Source organism: Agelaius tricolor, unplaced genomic scaffold (genome assembly GCF_023055355.1).
Source record: "Agelaius tricolor isolate 1412-34295 unplaced genomic scaffold, bAgeTri1.0.p SCAF_5, whole genome shotgun sequence".
In the NCBI taxonomy this organism is placed as follows: domain Eukaryota; kingdom Metazoa; phylum Chordata; class Aves; order Passeriformes; family Icteridae; genus Agelaius; species Agelaius tricolor.
This window is the reverse complement of record NW_027269265.1, coordinates 35144951-35163357: the sequence shown is the minus strand read 5'-3', so window position 1 is coordinate 35163357 and position 18407 is coordinate 35144951. Positions and strand designations below refer to the sequence as shown.

Genomic DNA, 18407 nt, shown 5'->3' with positions numbered 1-18407 from the left:
TTACTGAATACAGAAGAACTGTATTAATAAAAGGATTACCCTATGTGTCAGAGAAATGCATTATTGAAATAAATATATAAAATTATATATAATAATATATAGTATAATAAATATATATTTTTATAAATATAAAAAATATAATAAATATATAATTTTAGAATTTTTTTATGGTTACTACTGGTTGGAATCTAATCTTACTGTCCAATTTAGAAATTGACTCAGACCAAACAATTTCTAAAGCAACACAATCCACAAAACATCAAATGCTTTTTTTTCAAGTCCAAGATGCTTAAAATACATCAAAATCCACCTTCCCTGTTACCAAAAATACTTTCCAAGCCATTTGGGTGTGAAGCATAAGAGAGGCAGCAGCTGGAGGCTGGGAGACAGCTGCACATCTGCTGAAATTGATTTCCTTAACACCGTGACATAACACGTGCCATCCATTAGATAGATTATTCACTTCACAGAAGTAATGCAATTTGTTTGCTAGAATCTACTGCTTCAAATGCTGCAAAGTGTCGCTCCTGAGGCATGTGCTATCTTTAGCAGGGGGAACTAAAAAACCCCAAACAGGAACCATGCTCTCCAGCAGCTTCTTTAAGCAGCACTAAAAAGTTCTGCGAACACACTTTCACCAGTGCAACCTGCGGGGCTAACAGTAAATAATCATAATAGCAGCAAATCCCTGAGCTAAAAGCAAAAAATTAGAATGCCATTTCCCCACAGGAAAATAACTGTCTCATTCATTTTTTTAAAAAAATTAATGAAACATGGACATCGATCTTAACACTTCTCTACACGAAGGAATAGATGCAGATCAAAGAATATGTTTTCTCCACACCCTATTCATATGAGAGACACCATATCAAATGAATCAAAAGAGATATTGGTGAATGCTAAATAGCAAAAGGATAGCTTTTAGGGCTTTTCATTCAATATTTTATTGAAATATTTATTTTGAATACTTAAGAAAGAAACAAATAGTTTCCTAACTTTGTTGTAAAGATGAGAACTGGTGAGAGCAACATGCGACATGCCTCTTGAATATCACAGTGCAGTTAAAATAGCTCTTTGCAGGTTAAACAGCTGTAAAAAGTAAGCATCTGATTCACTTAATGGGAAACAGACTCCTGGAACCAGTGTGCAAACACAAGGTTTTGAGACCCATCAATGTACCTCAGTCTTGACACACATACAGTAACCTACTGGATTTGACAGCACTAATTTAATTCCCCAAACTACCAAACGTTTATACTACTAGAATCCTCTTATTTCCTTCTTAGAACCATTCCATTAGGAATTGGCAAACAGCTTTCAGCTGCAGCAATTTTTCCCCCTTTCGATGAGTGACAACATTACTAAGAAAATTTTCTTTGCCAGAGCTCTTAAAAAACACATTAAAGATTAGTTTTGAAGTTTGATTAAATGTTTACAAAGATTCTTGATAAAAGCTTAAAATGCATTTTCATTTAGCCATTAAAAAAGCAAATAGTATTTATTATACATTAAGCATTACAATGCCCTGAGGTTTCTGCTTAGAGCTCTCACATGTAAATGCAACTGATAAAATGAATATGACTTGTTAGCTAAGGAAGAAGCATTAGATAGGGAAATGTTTCATCCTCCCTTGGATGCAACACCGTATCATGCTTCTGCTGTTTCGGATGCTTATGAGTAATTGGTTCCTGGCAGGATGATATTTAATTAGCACCAAAGACATCCACTCATTTTACAAACTGAATAATGCAAACAGCACAGGTAACCTTACACATGATGTGCCATAAAGGTGGTTTCTTCATTGCACAGTAATAGAAAGTCTCAAGGACAAAAGCTGATGCTGTGTCCCCACAGTCAGGGCCAAATTCAAGACCATAAGGAGACTGTGTCCTGTTATTTAACAATGTTGGTTCACCAGCATTTTTAATAGCATTGACTCACACCACTGCATTTCCTTGAATACCTAAAACTACTTCAAAGGAGGTTGTAGCAAAGGTGGGGCTGGTCTCTTTTCCACAGTAACAAGCAACAGGACCTGAGGAAGTGGCTTCAAGTTGTACCAGTTACTTAGACTGGATATTAAGGAAAAACATTGTCCCCAAAAGGACTGACAAGCATTGCAACAGGCTGCCCAGGGAAGTGGTGGAGTCACCATCCATGAAGGTATTTAAAAGATGTCTAAATGAGGCATTTGGGGATGTGGCTTACTGACAAACTTGGGAGTATTAGGTCAAGAGTTGGGCCCAATTAACTTAGCATGCTTTCTGACAAACAACTGTATGAATCTATATCCACAGGTAGCATTTCAGAGAAGATGACAGCGCTGGAGGTGAGAAGCGCATCAGCCACAGCATGGCTCTGAAATGCTCCTGGATGTGAAACAGAAGTCCCCATGTAAAGTATAAAACATAATTAGGTGGAAAGCATACTGCCTTCACTCTTCTCTCAGATGAAAACAGAAGATGAAAGCTTGTGCAAAGGTACACAGTTTTTCACAACAGAAAGGAAAAGCATTAGGCCTATACTGCCACAGGTACTGTGCATGTTAAACATATCACTTACAGAGATAGCACCTTTCTACCCTGTTTTGTGGAGGAGTGCACAACCACTTTCCCAGCTTCAGAGACTGAACACTTGGGAATGCTACTGCATTCCCTGCTTGCAGCTGACACCAGAGGGCAGGTGAGCCTGTGCCCACAAACACACAAAGACAGGAGGCAGCAGCTCAGAAGGGACAGGCCCATTTCGAGGCTGCTGATATGTTACTGCACAAGTAGCAATGATTATTCAGAGTACCAAATTTCATTCAGCCATATGACATTTACATTCAGGCAAGAGCAGAAATCTCTCTCACAGAGGAAAAAAAAAATCAGAACATTTGCTTGAAACACCATGTGAGGGGCCCACAGCATTTTGCTGTAGCCAGACCTCTACTGTTTTGATTACTAAACCTACCAAAGACACTAATCTTCTGACTTTACAACAAAATACATACCACAATTAAGACCTTCCCTTAGGCAAGATGTGTGCAATTTTGGATTCCCTACGCAGCATCCTCAAGGATAAAATTATTAAGGAACTACACGTAGGAAGGGGTGTATGTACAAGACTTAACAAGTTTAATGTTCACAGCAGCAAACCATCCCTTTAATGAAACTTGGTGTAAGTTTTGTATGGAAGATAACTGAAGAGACAGAACTCATCTCATCCATTTAAAAAATTGTGCTTAGTACTCCTTAAAATAAAACTAATTGTCAGAAAAGCATAATTTTCTTTCAAAAATGTTTTAAATACAAGTGGACATTAACCAGCTGCAATCATGCCTAAATCAAAATTTAGACATGTTTTGTTATGTGTGCAAGGAAAAAAATATAGCAATGTAACACATTCATATTGATTTAGCTGGCCATAAGCATTTTGCTCAGTTTTCAGTACTGAATAGCAGCTAATGAATCTCTCCTGACAGATGATAATTTTATTTTAATTTTGAAATTCCTCTTTAGCACTGAGGTTTCACTGCAAAAAAAAAAAAAATCTTCACTTTACTCTCTACGGTAAAGTTCAGAAAGTACATCTCAATAACTTGAAGTGCTTACTGAAGGTCTCTCTGCACGCAGATGCCAACAGAAAAAAAACCTATATTCTCCTCGTTACTTGACCCTTATTTAATTTACCCCTCACACTTTCACCTTTTCCACACATAGAATGCCAAAGTCATTGAACAGTCAGGGTTGGAAGAGACCTTAAAGATGGCCTAGCCCAACACCATTGTCATGGGTAGCGACACCTGCCACAAGACCAGTTTGCTCAAAGTCCCATCCAAGCCAGCCTTGAACACTTCCCAGAATGGAACACCCACAACATCTCTGGGCAACCTGCTCCAGTGCCTCACAGGCACTGCCTGACAGGACAGAATCTCTTCCTAATACATCCTCTAAACCTAACCTGAAGTCTGAAGCCATTTCATACATGAGAAACAACTTAATTGCTCCTATACATCAGGCAATGTAACCTGCAGTAATGTTTGTTACTATAACCCAAAGCTTTTGTATTTTCAGTCCCTTTTTGAAGTTACTCAAGCTTTTTTCAATTATCTTGACTTCAAGAATATGTTATTCAAGCAAAGCCAGAACTCAAACCACAAGAGCAGTTCAGAGACCTGCTACTTCAAGAAATCAGCATGTTTAACTGAAAACCACAACTGGTGATAGCTCGTAAAGACATCTGGTTTTCTGCATCAATAAAAAAGATTTCTTAACACTTTTGTACTCTTCAAAACTTCTGCAATTCATTGTGTTCTGTGATTTCTCAATAACAGTATTTTCAAATTATTACAAATATTTTCATTAACACAAAGTTTTCAATTCACTTGCTTGTTTACATCAATGTTCAAATATCTTCATTGGTGACAGGATGAAATTAAGGTTTGATAAGTTATTAAATACATGCAGATGATTCCTTCCTAGAATATTCAGTAGAACAAAACCTAGTGCCTTAAAAGTAAAAATCAGCAGGAAACCATCATAAAGAGATATGACAACTAAAAGCATTTTAGAAAAGACATTTTAAATGTATAAAAAGGAAGGACTCTTCTACCAAAAAGTTCAAGACCATGCTTGGCATTTTGGTATTTTTTTGTTTTTTCTAGTGAAGCTCTAAAAAATTCATACTTTGTTGAGTTTTTTTAACTAAATCAGGTGTTCCATATATCTTTCAATGGCCCATTATTGCATGCTTGTAAAGAAAATACTCATTGATCTTCAGAAAAAACAGTAAGAACTATCACAGCTGAGGGTCCAACAATGCTGTTGGATGTGGGTTGCTGGCTTCCCTAAACAAGTAGTTCTGAGGAAGACTGATTTCCAATATACATAGTTCATTGTCAATTCACAACCTTATTTACCCTGAAGTTGGAGCCAATGTTTTTTACCTACATTCATTATAACTATTCCTCCCCCTACACTACCTAGTCTGAACTACAGTCCCCTCCAAGGCTTCCACCTCAGATGCTCATCCACATGGTAGTATTTTTCATTTCTGCTTATCCTTCTGAATTTTTAAAGATTCCCCATGAATTCCTGTTACATGTCCCACCTGCCCCATTCAACCTGCCAGCCATACCAAAGGTGCATGAATAGTACTGTAACCACAACAGAGATCAGCACGTTTAGTGACAGCATGGGCATAAAAGTGAAATCCCAAGAGGGTTAAAATAAACAGAAGAAATAGAAAATCAGCCAGCACCACAACAAATCAACAGCAATGTATGACTAGAAAAAAATCTTAAGCTCAAAATCTTAAGTTCAAAGGTTAAGGCTGTACAGCAGCAAGTAGGTAATTTGCAATAAGCACAAATGATAATTAGTCTCTCCTTTGGTTTGTAAGTCTGCTGCAATCACATTTATCTAATTTTAACAGCGCTGCACTAAAACATCCTCTAACACACACTGTGATGCCGCCACCAATACAGAAGTCCAACTCTTGATGAGGTCTAAATCATGAGGTCTTTCACAAAACACAGGCATATCTTCACAATTAGCAAAATTAGCCCACTCATCCGGCAGCTTCAAGGGACTCCCTGCAACTACCAAGAACTCCTAAGCCTAAGTCTGAATCTGCATACCTTTTACAGGAAAAACAATCATATACAACATACATGCTGCTGTCAACTGAAGATCCCTAATTTCCTCATGAAGGTTACTTGAGCATTTCATACAATCTTACATCACTCTCAGCATTCTAGGCACAGAACATTCCCAAGTTGCTCAACATGCAAAATCTTTTAACTGAGCACTCCCAACCCAAATAGCTAGCTCAAGAATTAGATATGTAGATTCTTTAAACAAAAATCTTCAGTAACATTTCAGGGTTTCTGATCCCGAGTAAAAAATTCTTGCAGACTTTGGAATAAATCGCATCTATTGCAAGGCACTTGGTCTCCCCTCCAAGCAGTTGAAAATGAAAGGAATGTTGTTTATCATCCTAAAATAGCTCTCAGTTAAACACTAAAGTCATCACCATTGGTGAAAAAGAAAATTTCAGTCATACGGCGCTTCAAATTTATCTTTAAAATATTGCCACTGTATCTTCAGGTTTGACATGCATTTAAAATTCCTCTTCCCATGATTTCTCAATTTCTCAGTTTCCTAAAAATATCTCACATCTCCTTGGAAACCTGAACACAGCACAACAAAGACGGCTGGCTCTAATGCTCAGAAGCAGGTTAGAAAAACAACTGCATTCCCTTGCTAGTTAGGATAGGGTTCAACACTTCATTTCTCCTCACTAATGTATCTCACAAGAAGATGCCTCTCTCCCCACCATTAAATTTCCTACTTGTCTTCTCAGTCACGGCCCCAAATCCTACCCACTTCCTCACTACTAACTTGCACTCACCTTGAGGTTTCATGACTTTTCTAAGCATCTATGCAGAACATTTTAAGCTATTTAGGGAGGCTGGCAATGTCCAAGCAATACTTCACTAACACTCCCCCTGCAAAACTGGTATGAATGAAGTGAATAAAAGCCCATTTTGCAGAGGTATTTTTGATCCTGATCTACATCAGCTGGTTTCTAGACCAAGTGCTCTTAATTAGCACAAGGTACCCAAAAAGCCCCACAAGTTTCTATTGTGTTCCATGCACAGCTCTAGCTGCCACAACCACTGGCTTGGGAATTGCTGTTTAGATAATAAGGCTGCTGGCTACTACCAAAACCCAGCATTTGACCGCCCCAGTTTGAAAACCTTTTAAGAACTACTCTAGTTGCTGTAAGAAAAAGGAAAGTACTGCTTCTCATTTTGGATGTAGGATTTCTCAGGGAAACATAAGCATCCTCTGAGCCCACCAAAAGGGGCTCTGCCCCAGCCACATAATTGCCTGCAGTAATGTTTCAGGTTTAGCCAACATTTCCCTTGCAAAGCTATCTTCACCATTACAACTCAATTTAAAGCAAAAATTCTGAAGGTATTTCCTAGATATTACACATTTTCAAAAGAATAAAAGTCCTCTCTCCCAAGAACTAACAGAGTGTTTTCTCAGTTGAAACATTGTGAGAATTGGAATCATCCAGTTACTGCCATTTAGTTAAAAGCCTTACAGAGACACAACCCAAGAATAATTAGCAGCATGGAAATATCAATATGAACGGGGAAATCAAGAAGACAGATTTCCCCTGCCCCACCAAGATAGAAAACAGCACACAAAAGGTAGAGAGAAGTTTCTCCTCAGGATACTATAAGAACAAGAGATTATGTTCAGCCAAATGAAAACTGACAAGTTTACCATCAACAAAAAGGGCTGCCTCTTCATGCCTCTACCTAGGTAACAATGCTAAGGATATGGGACTGCAAGCCAAAAGTTTAGCAGCATTAAAGGGAAGCACAGAGGATAAAATTATATTGTAACAAAAAATATTTGAATAACAAAGAGCTAGAATAGATACCAAAGTCTCTGAGTCTTTTGACACAAGTCAAACTAACAGGATCACAGAGATACACCCCAGAGTATATTACTGTCATAACTGCCTATTGTAGATTTTTTTTTTTTCTGCATCATCATCCCAAGCATCTGTTACTGGTCCTAATTAAAGAACAGATGGTCTGACCCACTATGGCAATTCCTAGGACCCTATATTTATTAGCAGGTGGGGAAATTGAGTTTTGAGGTCTGAAGCAGCAAAGAAAGATTAAGAACAGATAGCTAAATAGGTCTCAAAGCCATCTGGTATACCACACTTACTGAAAAAAATATTCTTGAAGAATTCATACATGAATTGTCCACAGTCTCTGTACTGAGAAAAACTGGCTTCCATAAACTCCACCAGATGCAAACTTGACTCAACCCCAGAAAAGCAGACACTATCAAGATAGAGTCCTTTTTCATGTTAAACTAGTGAAGCACAGCTATTCCAGCTGTACAGCAAAATTTGTGGAAGTGAAAGTAAGCATGTTGACACAAAAGTTAGAGTTCATTTTCAGTATAACTTTCTGATAAGATCATTGCACACACCAGTAAACAAAACAAAGAAAACAATGTAAACAAAGGAAATAAAAAGCCTTGAAAGGGTTAGAGTTTAGGGGTTTTTTGCCTATATGTTTTACGTGTGGGTAAAAACACACAGGTGAACTGTGGAAAACTGCATTCCCAAATCTGGTAAAAGATGGAGAAGACAGCTTGAAATAATTAATCTGCCCAAGAAGAGGATGTGAGTGAGACTGATACTGACCAATGAGGCAGGAGTAACTCATGAAAGAAAGTACAGTTCCTTAAGTGGTACAAAAGGGAACTTCCAGTAGTATATGCCTGTAGGGTTTTGGGTTTTTTTAATACTCTATTGGAGAAAAATTTAACTGGATGAAAAGTTCTATGTTCATGAGTCACAGGAACTTCTGATGAGCCTACGTTCTGAAAATGTGCGGGATCAAGCTCATTATGTTGCCAGGAAATACTATTATTGAACCAACATAAATGAAAATTTCCCTTTCCATGTAGAAACAGTGATGGGAATGAGCTAATAAACATTCTTAAATTAAGCCACCTGTTGGAGACCAAAGGAAAAGGAAGCTGGTTACTGGGGCATGCTCTGCAAAGACAAGAAGGATGTTCCTCAGCCTAAATATGAAGCAGGATTAATCTGGTAACAGCAGCCAGTCAAAATGAGAGGACTTCTCCCAGTCCATGCCAGCAAAGCATCTCCTCAAGAACAAATACAGCACTTTGAGCATTTTAAATTAATCTTAACTTTCTCTAAATTAACAAGACAGATGCTGATTTCTTGTACGTGGAGAATTTAATGAAAAAAGCTCCAGAAAATCGCTAAAAAGGAAAGCTTAAGTCTCTAATGTATTCTTACAGTGCAGATTTCCAAGATGGAGAAAGGAAGGCTCTTCTCATACCCATCACCTCTTCCCTCTGGAAATATGAACATCATGAAGCTGCATCACAGAAAAACTGCCCACAACTTCTTGCATTTGTTAGTTCATAAAAATTTCTGCACTTCAGATGAGAAGGTGGGCTCCAGCCATTCATAGTGTTTAATCCCATTTATCTGCCTTTTTAAAAAAAAAAAAACAATTTTCACCACAATCTTGGAAATTATTTACAGATCTATGGTTTTTAGACTGTATATTAATAGAACCTGAAAATACAATACTGGACGTTATTTTCCTCTCCCACTGCCATTTATGTTTTTAGTCCAATATAACAGTTATTATTCTCCTAACCATTCTTCTCCTAATATTTTAAAACCTAAAGTCTCCTAATATTTTAAAACCTACTTCTAACACAACTAGTAAGCTGTGAAATGCTGAACTTTTGTATGACTGTCACTCTGAAGTGTATTCTGAACACATGAAAAACTAGATGTGACTGATTTAAATCAGTCTCACCATCATGTGATTACCTGACACACTTAGGAGAGCTACAGCTTCTGTGCTGAAGCTCATCACAGTGTCAGTTAAAAAGCACCATTCACAGAATCCTTGATCACTGAAGAATAACTTTCCTACTGCATATGTAAATTAAAACACCCCAACTAGAACAAAAATCCATTCCACTGTATGAAGCTAAGCATCTCCTTTGTGCATGTGTGATGGGGCAGAGGGAAGAACAAAACAAAGATAATAACATTTGACTTCAATCCATTAATTAATTTCTTTAATTGAAAAATATTCAAAGATACTCTTAAACATGGAAATTGACATTGAAAAAACAAATAGAAATATTATCTCAAAGCCCCTTAATGGAAAGTGAGTTCAATACACACAAATGATAGTGATTGAATATATGAAATCACACTGTACTGACTTCGTTAAACCACTGCCAGCCCACATATGAATACTCTGATGTAAGGTTAAGACAGTTCTCAATTTATCTTGTTATTTACCAGGAATATTTTTACTTCAGGACTGATCTCATTTTATAAGTTGTAGGAAAAAAGACACTAGACATTCTAAAGTATTTCCTATACTGGATTTATGATTTGACATTTCACAGCATGGACACACAGCTCTGTACCTATGCAAGCTGAAGAAGATACTTGCTTCAAATCAACTGGTTGCCTACAGATTTCTGTATTAATCTAAATACATCTGCATTAAAGTATTGAATTATTGGATAATATTAGAAAAACAGGCCTAATAATGACACCTTTCTGAAATTAAGAAAATAACTCCAAGTGAGCTTTAAAACAAAGTAAACAAACTTAATGCATCCTAACCAGAAAATTTTACTAAAATTCATAAAAAGGGAGCTGTTGTGAAAAAGTAAAAGCTGTGATTGCAGATTTCAAGAGTTCAGTGCAGTTATAAGAAATTAAATGCCCTGCAGCCATCACAGACTCCCCTTTGAACCCAAGCACTGACAGCAGACTACGTTCTCCCCCCCATAAAACGTTTTCAAACTGACACTGTCTACCACAGTTCTTAAGTTACCTAGGACACAAGGAAGTACTATAGATGTAATCAAGGAAAATAAACACCTGCAAAAGGGAGAAAAACAAGAAGTATTCAGCATGTTCTTTCAGGCAATGCTTAAGAGCCTTAAAAATAAAATTAAAACAAAAATCCATACAGCAATAACAAACTAGTAAAAAGCAACATCTACCTCATTTATATATCTTCTATTTAGTATACAGATCCCTGTGTGTTAATGGGATTGTGTCCTGTCCCTTCTGGGTTTTTTTTTTAAGGGTTTCAGAGGTTCTCCTCTTGCACAGACCAAATGCATTCTCAGTTAAAACATACTCTTATGCTAACAACATTGTATGAATTTGCATTTGAAAATTCTTACTGTCTCTCAAATTTGCACTAGTCTCAAAGGGTAAATTTTACATATGTTGTATATCACAGTTAAATATAAATATTGCTCAGGTGAATTAAGACCACAACTCTGTTTTAGCCTACATCTTACTGCATTTGCAATTTTAAAGGATGAAGCCTTTTATGGCTACATTTTTACTCATAAAATATTTAAAAGAAGTTCTCCACTTAAAATATTTTCCCTATGGATATGGTAATTTTTAATGTGTACACATGAAAAGAGCTATGGTGATATGTTGACAGGCATCTGAAAGACACTGACAGCCAGTAGTCCTTCATTAAAAAAGAGCAAAAATTAATTTACGGTGATAATATATGAAAATATCTATAGAACAGGAATATTTGGTTAAACCTACTTAGAATCACTGCAAATCTGACTGTCATAATACAATGATGAAGTTGCTTTCATTTTCTGTAACATTTTAAAATGCTGCTGGTAAGGACCAAGGAAGCACATCAGGTGCAAATGCTCTTACTGACCCCTGCTTTGAGTGCTTGATATAAAACCTCCCATATTCAATGTCTACAAGTGTTAAATACAGCTGTAAGTACTGAAAGTCTAACGACAGGCAAAGCAGATCCACTCCAAAACTGAAAAGTTTCAAACCTTTACAAGAGGCTGATTGAGAAAAAAATCTTACCAAAACAAACCTTAAAGTAGCAATTTTAATTGGCTGTTGTATAAATATCCTTGTGAAACATTATTTGTTACAAAAATACCTGCAAATTCCTACATCTTTTTTTTTTTTTTAAACAAACTGTAACTGGATGATTAGATGAAACTGATGGTAAGAATTAAAACTGGGAAAACAAAATAGCTTTGGTACAAGTAAGTACAGATGTTAACATAAAAGAGGTGGAAGCAAAGAGCTCTCAGTTTTTGTTGCATGCACTTTAAAAAATTCTTTTGTAAAATCATCTCTTAGTTCAAAATCCTTCACATAAATTATTCTCTATAGCTGTACATCTGGAAACCAGATCACTTGAAATACTGTGAAGTCTCTTTATAAAAATATGAGCAATTAAGCCAATAATGAAGGCTTCAACTTCTGTGTCCCTCGTGGCACAGGTGGGTTGTTTTTCTCCAGATGGGACAAAAGGTCAATGGATTTGTGTGGGACACTTCTATTTTTTGTACGTTTCACCACTGGAGGTTTATGCAATCTGTATTTGTCATTCATTCTACATACCAATAAAAGCCTGATGAGAATTTTAAAATTTCAATTATATAGAAAGCTATAAAGGTTAGAACTGGCCTATTAATGGTACCACAGATATGAGCACGAATTTCTTACACCTGCTTTCATAACCACAGGACAGTTCCCTCTCAAAGGATTGTTAGTACAGATAATCCTTTTTTCCCCCATTTCGAGTAGTCTGCAAATGATTCTGACTTTTAGAGAGGCCACCTAGATGCAGTTTTTAACTATAGGTGCTCCACAAACTCTTCAAGTTTCTTTTTTCATACAGTTAGGTGATAGTAGATGGAAATCCTTCCTATTAGCAGATGAGGTCCTGTTTTTAGTACAAGACAAACATTTCTTCACTCTTTTTCCACTTGAAACTTAATAGAAAGAACATCCACTATTCATGAAAAGAAAAACTCATTCACACAATTCTTTCCAAAGACTAGCACATGTACGAAACCACAATTGGGTAAAAGTCATTACTGAAAGGAAAGCACAAAAACAACACACAAGCACAGATGGTTCAATCCAAGCAAGAATCAATCCATTGCCACTGCAGTTCCCAACACCTTCACACTCAGACCTGTCTTCCCTGTCACAGCACAGGGCATTGTAGGGCTGGTACTGACTGGAGACCCCCAGCCCCATAACCTCTCCCAGTTTAACAGCCCAACAGCCTTCTGCACCCCACTTTTCTTCCCCACCCCAATTCCTATAATGCCAGCTGAAGCAGCCCTGGCTTGTGTCTAACCCAACTCCCTCCTTCCAAATTTGGCCTTTCTTGCCTCCTGCTCCCCTTGCCTCAGTGTGGCTTTTCTGGCTTTCAGAAAGAAGAAAGCTATAACCTGAAAAGGTAAAAAGGTAAAAACCCTTCTCCAGTGCATGCTGCATGTCCTCAGAAGGCCCATCCCCTCACAAAAAATTTCAAGACGCCACAGAGGGGTCCTAGCAGGAAGACTCCTCCTGAGCACACAGCAATTAGGAGATACATCACAACACACCATGCAAAAGGAAAGGATTATGGTACTAGACACAGCTCTCACTTTTCCCTGGACTCCCTCAAGTCCAGGAAATTCAATACTTCATCTGAATAGTCCCCTAAAATGTGCTGCACCACAGGATTTCTGAGCATTATTTTACAGCAGGAGAATAAAGAGCTGACTTCTATACTTCCATATGTTTCTGCCTGCAAAACAGCATTGTGTGTGTGTCTCAGCTCTCAGGGTGTCTAAAGGCCTCCCCAATGATCTATCCAATCTGTGTGAGGGACAAAAGAGACACTGGCATCTCTGAGGCCACAGAACGTGTGCTGGGGGCCCACTCTGAGCCCAGAGCTGCAGTTTAACATTCCAGCTTCAGCCCAGTTGGCAGCTGGCCATTGCCAGGAACAGGGAGACTGAACCCTCCCATCTCCATTCCCATCTTCTCTATTTCTGGCCTACAGTCATCTCCTCACATTACAGGCACACTCAGCTTCCAAACCAGCAGAACAAACTATACTATATCCTAAAGATTTTAAGAATGCATGTATGCCTTCCAAGTAGGAGGAGAAAAAGCAAACACGAGCATATAGAAAACTCATGGCTCAACTAAACTGAAATTAACCTGCTTTAGAACCTTCAAAGGAATGTCCCCTTGTGAGGGCAAAATACATCTAGGGGCTAACTTGCCCCACAAATTCCTGTTGAATAGCTATTTGTGAAGGTGTTTATTTCCCTGAAAATGCATTTCTAAATTGGGGAGAAAATTCTCAGAATATCTCTTACTCAAGCTGAAGCAAGCCTTGATACAAACATACACAGTCCTTTATCCATACTGTACCATCTGACATTACACTATGAGTTTCAGAATAAAGACAAAACACAATGTTTAAGGAATTGGTTAATGTATAGAATGTCTCCAGAATGTAAAACTCCATATTTCTAGAAAAGCTGACAACTGGCCTCAACAGTATTCTTATCTGAAGAAACAAATCTACAGTTCAGCAGTCCCAGTAAATCCCTACTTCCACCATTTATTGTTAATAACAGATTTAAGTGAAAATAAAGGCCTCACTGGATGCCTATCTTCATAAACCAAGGTATTTGCCCAGAAATGAATAACCATACCCCTCTGAGGACGTAACTAGTTTGAGACTGCTGGCAAACAAAGTTAATAGGCAGCTTAAGTCCCTCCTTTTTCCTCCTCCTCAAAATTTCTAAGATAGAAAACTAAATCAATCCCTTAACTCTTTTCCAGTATGATTCTTAAAATCCAGAATTGAGCTTTTGGCTTTCCTTCCAGTACTTATTCCCAAAACACAGCTGTAAAGTGTAAAAATCAATTAATAATGTTTTGATACAAGACAGCTCATCCAGACACTAGACAGGACAGATTTACTATTCTCATCATTAAATAAAACATTCAGAAATCTCCAGAGACTTATTTCTCACAAATGTTGACAGAGACAAGTACTGCTTTTATCATCACTGTCTGAGCTTTTAACAGAAGTATACTATTCATTTCAAATGACCAAATGAAAAAGAAAGTAGCTTCCCCTGAGCATCAATCGTTATTCTCAATTATGAATCATGAAAACCATACTATGTACAAAAAGCATCCAGTTTTTAAACATTTGAGACTTCTCTTCACACCCACATTCCTATTAATGCATTCCACTAATTCATGTTTTTAATTTTATGTTCATAGAAAAATCCCCACTTACAGAAGAATGGTTCCTCTTGAAAATACCACAGGCATTTGAAGAAGGATGCAGGTAATCTCTCTTCAAAGAAGCAGCAGCTAGTAAAACTGAAACAAAATATAGAGATAAAATACTCTTGTTCAGGTTAACTAATTCAAGACCTAAATAGCCAACGAGATGGAGAATGATATTCCTGAAAAAAAAGAACCTTCCATTGAGAACACCTGCCACAAAATCCCAGCAGTATCAAACTGCAGTACTTTTCTAGTACTAGTGGGATGGTCCAGGACATCCAGAACTTTTTTAACCCAAACAAGTAATTATTTGCATTTTTTCTATGCTCAGAACCTCCTTTTGTTATTCATTGCTGCTTATAAATCAGTTCTTCTCATCTCTCCTTCTCCTGCTCCCTGCATAGCCCCTTTTTCTCTAAAACACTCTCTGGCTTTCACAGTCTTTGTTCCTCTCATCTGAGAGCTTGCCCTCTGTGTCCCAGCCTAGCATCTCCTCCTTCCTTTCTGCCCCTCAGCCTCTGGTATTTGACTGAGCTGTCTCGTCTCTGCACTGAGCGCTGGATGCCAGCGCGGGCGGTACTGGTGGTACCGCACACATTGTCCCTGCACCCACATTGTCCCTGCACCCCCGCTCCTCCGGGACAGCCTCAGCGCCGGAGGCTGCGACTGCAGCACGGGGCACAGCTCAGGGGCCTCAGCACACCCTGCCAAGCCTCACCACTGTTATAAACTGGGAGTGAGGCAAAACAAAGCTCCTTCACCAAACTTAGCTACTCGAATACCATCAGCCTGTGCAGATTTGACTTGCAACACTACAAACTACAAACCTCAGAAAATTAAAGACTCGCTGATAAGCAACTCTGCCTTTGGCTCAGCAGGGAACATAGCTGTAGGCAGACAACACAAAATATGCTACTTCCATTAATGAGACAGTGTCATTTAGAAAAGGATACATTTTAGGTAGTAAAACCTAATCCCAACACAACAGCTTCAGAAGTCAACTACAGGACAGTTTTCCCAAATGCATCAGAACCAGTACTGCAACACCAACACCAGCCATCATTAAATATTTGATTATCTGAACTAAGAAAAACATCTAAGAGATGCCTTCTGTCTTTAACAAGGCAATACCAAGCTGCATGTGCTGTGCCCTGCAGCTCACACTTCATGCACTCTCCTCTCCCACTATTCCTAGGTGAAAGACCCTGAAGCAACCATCAAATCAGCAGATGGGAAAAGTCTGGACCACCCCTTCCAAAAAGACATCAGTTTAAAAGAATTCAGTGAATTAATGTGTAGGACAAGCTCAAGATTTTTGTTTTCCCATTTGCAACTTCTATTGTGTAAGCTGCCTATTTTATCCTCCAGTGGCTTTCTGTTTTGGTTTTTAATTTTAAATCTGCTTGGGACTTTCAAGGAAACAGAACAACTACAATTTCAGTAGCACACTTAATTATTTCAAGAGCTGTTCGTAAGTGAGATTAATTTCATTAACAATGGGGAAAAAACATAAATAGAAAAGAAAAACCAACCTTCACTGAAAAATGCAACTTTCTCCTAAGATCAGAAACAGAATTATGTTGATTTAGGTCTGGCAATTTTTATTTTTAGTACATATCCTAAAACTTCCTTTCCAATTAAAACAGGTAAACTAATATAAAACTCTGATGCAGAACTACATTGTCAGTCCTCCAGCCATTTGGAATTATTTTCTACTTGTTTTGCACTTAAAATGCCTTCCCAGACATTAGAGATTAAACAGAAGCTCATGTGTCAAGCAGAAGTGATCACAAAACCTACATGGAAAAAAACACTAAACCAGATTGAATTTGCATCTGTATGCTTTCCATTCTTCTTTAATGTCATGAATTTACCAGTATAGTCTATTTCACAGAACTAAATAAAGGAAGAGATAGAGTACCACACTTTGGAGCTAAGATTTTGAGTGTTCTGTTAGAGCCGCGTAATTGGCAGCACCAGCAAAGGATGCTCAGTGCTGGATCAGTAATTCACCAAGAAATTTGTTAAACAGCAATCATTTAGAAGAAAAGTCAGAGATTTCTGCCTCACCTCTGGTCTCCATGGCTTCAGTTCTCAGCACATGTAACTGCATTACGGTTATTTGAACAGACATTTTCAAGCACCGTCCTCCACTAAGTGGTTCCAGCCAGGAACAAGGGGAAACCTTATCAGCAAGACAGTCCCAAGGCCTATGTTACAGGGTACATTTAGAAGATACCTAGCAACACTCTTTGTTCCAGAAGCTACAGCAAGTCTGCTCAAATGACAGATATAGTACAACAAAAATAGTCATAAAAGCCATTCGTTTGTACAGCACTCTATATCTTCGCAAGCCAAGAACCTCCTCTGTGCTCTTTTATACTGTTCTGACTAAGGCAAGAAGACCTTTAAGTCAGTCCTAGTCTTGTCCAAATAGGAACTGCAGAAAAACACCATACACACAAGTAGGTGGTTAGCAATACCAACAGAGAATTAGCTATTCCCTCCAAGTCTTCCTGAGTGAAATACCAGTCCAGAAGAGCTCTGCAAGGTGTCTCTGGGGGCGGTTGGCTACAAATCACACTCCCAATACAACAACAAAGGACAAGCATTATCTCTTTAATTCTGAGAAATACCAACACTGCTCTCCAGTTCATTAAGATTGAGTTGCATAATGGCAGCTTTTCAATAGCATGCTGGCTTGGACGGCCCACACATTGATTCTGGATCTTACCCAGGCTGTCAAAGCCTGCAGAGATAAATAAAATTGTGGTGGCACATACCATTGCCAGCCAATTGTAGAATCTGATCTAGAAAATGAGGGACCCCAATACTCTAAAGCTCCACAAGGAAGAGGCCAAAAAGTTAGCATAAAACACTCGAAATAAATTCTCCTTAAAGAAACCCAAACTGATGTTTGAATTAGAAAAATGAATGCATAGTTTAAGCCAGCTACTTACAATAATGTACACTAGAATATATAAAAGAACTAGTCTAAATTATTTCTAAGGTATTACTGACTTGCTTTGAGGACCAGTAAAAGATAGGGATCCCAGAGCAATATGAAATAGGGTATATGTCTCATAGCAATAGTAGGCAAGTGGGAAATTACTTAAGTAGCAAGACAAACAATGTAGTTCTGATGCTTAGAAAGATTTGGATACATTGCTGGGGGAAAAGAAGAGTGATTTAAGTTAGGGGAGAATGATAACTGATAGTCAGGAAGCCTCAAAACAATACAGTGTTCTCTCTTGGGTAAATGTCTTACTGAAGTAGCAGGTGCAGCTTATGCAAGTTCAACTACTGTTCAACATAACCTGGAGACTCTAAATCCAAAATAATTAGTGTAGATAATGGTAACTACTGGAAGATTCACTTTCAGAAAACCAATGGCTGAGTATAAAAAAATAAACCAAAACAGAAAGGATTTTGGGTTGGTGCAGCTAGAACTTGACCTGTAGCAGATTTTGTTTAGTTTATTAATTTTGGTGACCAAACAGAGGCATCCTTGAAGAATCTACAAATGACACCAAACTAAGGAGGTGGTGGAGAGGGGCAAAGGGGGCAGAAGTTGCAAGGAATATGAAGGAGATGATCCTAAGTGAGCTTAAGAAATCAGGGATTCTAAAACACACTTGATAACATCCATGCAAGCGAGAGCAAAACCAAATATCATAACTCTGAAAAAGATCATTTAACAAAAA

At 38.0% G+C, this 18407-nt stretch overlaps 1 protein-coding gene across 4 annotated transcripts in view; it reads right to left on the bottom strand.

Annotated features, from left to right (window-relative positions):
- Positions 1-18407, bottom strand: part of SIPA1L1 (signal induced proliferation associated 1 like 1) — a 200803-nt gene that overhangs the window by 104074 nt on the left and 78322 nt on the right. For 2 of the 4 annotated variants that reach the window (XM_071427211.1, XM_071427214.1), the window contains exon 4: positions 14711-14796. The exons of the other annotated variants lie outside the window; for them this stretch is intronic. The gene's annotated coding sequence lies outside the window, so the exon portion shown is untranslated. The remainder of the gene's footprint in view (positions 1-14710; positions 14797-18407) is intronic. 4 annotated transcript variants of the gene reach the window in all.